The following is a 5,318-nucleotide window of genomic DNA, read 5'->3' as shown; positions in this document are numbered from 1 at the left end:
CATCCAACTAATCTACTATTGGAACCATATCATGGACCAACCAAACTGGATTGGCTGTTTTCTTAAAATAGGTTTTCAAAAAACAGAGAGAAGAGAAAAGAAATTAAAACTATCCGCAACACTAGACTTTCCACACTTTCACTTTATTCAATTATGATTCGACGTGAAAGGTACTCATCACTGGGTTTGGTTTTGGGGAGACACAAATGGGTGTCTACAACTTGGCATTAGTTATCATTAGTTTCCTGTACGGGTGGGCTCATCTTTTTGCCTGTAAGTAGTTGCACTATTCTCAATCCTTTCATACAACCTAGCTAGCCTGCATGGCTGCATACTTAACTACTATCTCTGTTAATTTTTATGAGCAAATTTGGAATATTTTATATCTCACAAATAATACACCAAAGTTGCACATAAAAATTAAACAGAGGTAGTACCTAATTTGCATGTATTGCTAAATCAGATTGGCCCATCAGCAAGTAGCATGCATACGGACAGAATGCTAGAAGCTGAGCTAAACTTCTCATCACAATCGAGCTAATTGGATATCTGTTATGTAGATTGTGCTTTCATTTTAGCAAGAGCACCTTCACTAGTAGTTGCTCGTACTTTTCTAACAAATCTCTTAGCATAGCCACTGCGAACCACTATCTACTCCGTCATTAAATGAAAACTTACCTAACTAATATGCTCTACTTTGCACAATGTGGATCTTGTTATGATGGTGAGAACTATCATATTTGTAAATAATTTGCTTGTACTTAAAGCAATATGGACTTGTATGTATAACTCATTAAGTCTCATTTATGGCATGGTAAACTAATCGCGGTTATAGATATCTAACAATGTAGAGATCCATCATTATTTATTTAGTTTCAAATTAGTATTTAAGAGAATATAAGTCTAAACTTTAGACATAATAAAAATCAAGGAGTTTAAATATATAATTGATATTTTGTCGTACACCTATCAAAAATAAATTCCTAACAAAATCAACTAACAATGTTGTAGAGTAAGTAGGGTCGAATCTACAGGGAGATGACTATTCAATCTAACTTCTAAGGAATTGGATGAACTAAAATAAGTAACGAAATTCGGGATAGAATGGTAGTCTAAATTAAAATAAGAACAAAAAAAATTAATAAAAAGTCCTAGGATTTTGTTTCACCGTGCTTACAGTTCTAAATCTATCAAATATCAATAACAATTCAATCAATCAATTATCTAGAGCATTGCTAAGCCTGCGATCAGGTCTTAAAGCTCTCAATACAATATATGTAGTTTGGCCACAAGCATAATCAGAATCGCTAATTGTAGGTAAGCCTCTAAAAGTAAGATTTTTCGATTCAAACTCTTATTAACAATAATAAATCAAACAATTATTCGGGTTTCAAGATTAACAATAAAAACACTATCAACTAGAGAAATCAATTGTAAAAATATTAATAATATCAATCAAGATTTATAATACAAACATGGATTCCCAAACCCTAGAAATAAACTACTCTAGCATGAAATAAATAATTAAAACTAGATCTAAGGAATAAAACATAATTAAAAACAAGATATAGAAATAAAAATACCTCAATGAATTAAAATAATAAGCCCAAGAATCATTCATGGAATAATCCGTGGAGATGCCATAAGAAACTAGCTAGGGTTCAAGAGAAAACTAGAACGAACGTAAAATAATAAAAGGCATAAGGGAAAAATAATAATCCCTTAGAATATTTATATTATCCTAAACCTAAATAAAATAGGAAAATAAAAGTAATAATATAAGTTTAATGATTAGTCGAATTTAAAAGTCATAATCCACATAAGATTCCACGTCAAATGCGCACACACCCCACCCATCGGGCGATAGGTGGCTGATAGGTTGTCGTCACCTGTCAAAAATAAATTCCTAACAAAACTAACTAACAATGTAGTAGGGAAAGTAGGGTTGAATCCATAGAGTGGTTGCTATTTAATATAACCTCTAAGAAATTAGAGAAACTAACTATATCACAATAGAAAGATAGTCTAAACTAAAATAGGAATAAAACAATAATCTATAACTATTAAAAGTGAGAAGTTGGCAAGTTGAAAACTCCTTAGTAATAGTGTGATGACAATTTTGCCCCTCAAAAAGTACAATTACGATTTTGCCCTTATTTTTGCTGCTGGTGATCTGTTGGCTCTCGTTCTTCTCTCAGCCAAAATGCTTAGGTGGTGTTTTGTTGGCTCTTGATTACTTTCTGCTTGCTGGTGATCACTTTATCCAGGGTTATTCAATCTTTGACCTAGGGTTATCATCTAAATTCGATCCCCAATTTCTCTCTCCTCAAGTCCTCAGTCTCTACCTCAGATTTCAATCTCTCTCCTTAGTCTTTACCTCAGATTTCTCTCCTCAAGGTGAGTTCTTTGATTTTCTCTTAATTAACAAATTGTATTTCTTGTAAAATTTTGATCTTTTTCAATAATTTTCGCTTTTGATTTTCTGCTTGATTTTGCTTTTGTTAAATTCGTTTTCTTCCAATTTTCATTGTCGATTTTCATGTTTGAATATTGATTTCCCTGAATTGTAGCTACGTGACTTTCTTATCTTTTTTCTCCATTGAAGAAGCTTCCGAGCCTTTTTGTTCCTCCATTAAAGCGAATTCTGAGCTTTCCATTTACTGAAGCAGCTTACAAGTAATGTGTTTTTCAATCATCAATTTTCCATTTTAAAATCGGATTTACTTTTTGTGAATTATTATCAGATTTACTTCGATCTAATTTTGAGAAAAAAATGGAAACCAATTTTATTAATTTTTATGGGTTGAATATTTTAGGGTTCAATCTGATCGAAAATTAATGTCGGGATCTCTTTATCGATTTGCTCGCTTTCATTCTGGGTATGTAAAATTTTGATGATTTAATTTCCAGTGTTCTAGGTCGAATTGTCGCTCATGGATTTCTAGGTTTTTGGGCCAACTCAATGATTCCAAGCCTGGGATGTACAGTCGAGCAATCTTTAAGGGAATTTGAAAGACAGAACAAACCTCTTTTTCTACAATTGAAAGAGGTAAGTTTTCTTTTATTTTTGATTTCGCATTGTTAGTATTTTTAACTTTAAGTTTTCTTTATAATTCTTACAGTTTGAGGTTTTCTGGTTTTTTATGCTGTTGAAATCTTTTTCAATTTTTTTTTTTTTAATTTTTGGTTTAGGTTTGATTCCTTCCACTGTGATCAGAGAGGGATTATCTTGAAATTTCTTCAGATTCTTACAATTTGAAGATTTTAAAGGTTATTTTCACCCTTTAATTGCTTTTGCATTTAAGAAATGTTTTTGTTATATTGTTGGTAATTTTGCAGGTTTAGATTTTTTTTGGTGGGAGATCTATTGTTAGCGCCTATTGATCATTACTCAGCGGCTCATGCTGGCCCTTGAAAGTCGAGGTCAGAAATTTCTATTTTTATCGTATATTCTTATATATTATTAAAATTAGTAATTGTGTGTTTATTACTTTTCAATTTCTTTGTAATTATATGATTTGAATTCTGGACTTTGTAATGCTAAAGGTTAAACTGGCAAATACTTGTTGGTTTGCTGTAAATGTATCATGTATGCTTTCAGGGCCTTTCGCCTTATGGCGAAGATACTAAGCTATGATTCTGGTGCTGTGTAGGTGCATGCGGTGGGATTAAATCATGAGTAAGGGTAATACGAGGCTTTCATGTAGCAATGGGATGCGGTTCAGGGATATTTCTATAGCTAATTCAAAAGGTGAATGCTGATGCAAAGAATGGGTATGAGATAATTCTCCATGACTAGAAAAGAAAGAGCGTGAATTATATCATACAAATACATACCCTATTTGCTTTACCAAATTATTTGCTAGGTTTAGCCACTGAATTTGATCATACACCTTAATTTTGCTATTCTTTGTAGAATTTCATGGCAAAAGAGGAGATTGAGAAGAAGATGGAGCTTTGTGAGCGAGTTCAAGCTCAACTCGGTCGAGTCAAGGAGGAGACTATAAATCATAATAGATAGTGTAAGGTGAAGTAAAACTCTTCCATAGATTAAAGTATTAGGCATATGTACTACTGTAGACGTTGTAGATTTTTAGTTTGTTAGGTTACGTGCCTTTGTAAATCGGAGAATTGCATTGAGCCTTAAGGTGACAACCTAATCTCTGCATGATAAGGTGATATTTTCATTGAGCACTTCCTTTCACATGCATAGTCTAGGATGTTTAAGAGGCCCATCATACATGTTTTGCTTTTGGTTTGCAGCTTATTAGGAGCAGTTTGGCCTAATTCATGTGATAGAAACTCGGAATAAGCATGCGAGCAAATTTGATTTTGTGATTTTTGAGTGTTGCTTGGATCTGATTTTTGATTTTGTTATTTTATGAAATGTAGGATGTTGGAGGAAAATCTAAACATGATATTTGGAGGTATAGAGGTTCTGAAGTTTCCTATGGTTGTAGCAATGGCAGCAGTAAATTCATGAGTATGTGTTCTTTTTCCTAGCTTGTTATTTCAATTCTTTTTGTTTCATGCTGATAAATTCAGTTTCTATTATTTGCAGTGTGAAGTACTTTCCTCCCGTTTCTCTGTTTTCTTTCTGAAATAGTCGGAAGGAGGAGGATGGAGCAAGGTTTGCTCGTTTCGAGTTCGAGGTGGATAAACTCAAGTATTATTTGATGTTCGACCTATTTTTTGTGCATAACACTCTGTGGAAAGATAGAGATTTGGAGTGCTTGGTTTTTTGCACCTCGTTGGAGAGTACAAAAGATACAATGTTGCTGTTGTGTGAAAATTGACTCAGCAGACCAGTTGTGGGGAATAATTTCAAGCGTTAACCCCCTAGCTTGAACACCACTGTGATCATACACTAAAGTACGGTGGCGTTCAAAAGGGAAGAAGATAGAGCAAAAGAGTCGCCAACAAGTTTTAGGAACTTGTAAACCGTTCACAGGGTGAAGTTTACACCCCTTAACGATCCAAGAGATCGTCAACTCCATAAGATCTTGAACCATATAGGGTTCGGGGATGAAGGTACAAATCCAATCTAAAAGAGATTGAACCTGCCCTAATAATAGACATCTACTTTATTCTGATCGTATTCTTGTGCGCTTTCTGACTAACATGCAATCAATAAGATTACCCCTAAACCTGTTTATCTATGTTAGTTGAATATTAATGCACAAACAAATCTATTATTGGTGATCACTTGAATTGTAATCATATTAACCCTAAACAAGATTATTAATTATCATATTAAGCGTGATTATAAGTATCAATTCCCTTTAAACATGCATAAAAGGCGTGATCAAGTAATAAAT

At 33.3% G+C, this 5,318-nt stretch overlaps 1 long non-coding RNA gene across 13 annotated transcripts; it reads left to right on the top strand.

The window, feature by feature from the left end:
- The first annotated feature begins 2,222 nt into the window (after positions 1 to 2,222).
- LOC110693702 lies at positions 2,223 to 4,808 on the top strand. Of its 13 annotated transcripts, none has more exons than XR_002505657.1 (9): positions 2,223 to 2,397; positions 2,609 to 2,676; positions 2,817 to 3,049; positions 3,193 to 3,270; positions 3,340 to 3,423; positions 3,654 to 3,774; positions 3,917 to 4,027; positions 4,393 to 4,483; positions 4,562 to 4,808. It is a non-coding gene; the product is annotated as an uncharacterized LOC110693702 (long non-coding RNA). The 13 variants fall into 13 exon arrangements; XR_002505651.1 differs by having other exon boundaries at positions 2,571 to 2,676; XR_002505662.1 differs by having other exon boundaries at positions 2,224 to 2,397; positions 2,571 to 2,676; positions 2,911 to 3,049; positions 3,654 to 3,751.
- Positions 4,809 to 5,318: the final 510 nt, after the last annotated feature.

The sequence above is a fragment of the Chenopodium quinoa genome, unplaced genomic scaffold (assembly GCF_001683475.1).
Source record: "Chenopodium quinoa cultivar QQ74 unplaced genomic scaffold, ASM168347v1, whole genome shotgun sequence".
Lineage (NCBI taxonomy): Eukaryota > Viridiplantae > Streptophyta > Magnoliopsida > Caryophyllales > Amaranthaceae > Chenopodium > Chenopodium quinoa.
Note: the sequence above shows the minus strand (reverse complement) of the source record. Positions and strands in the feature narration are given on the sequence as shown.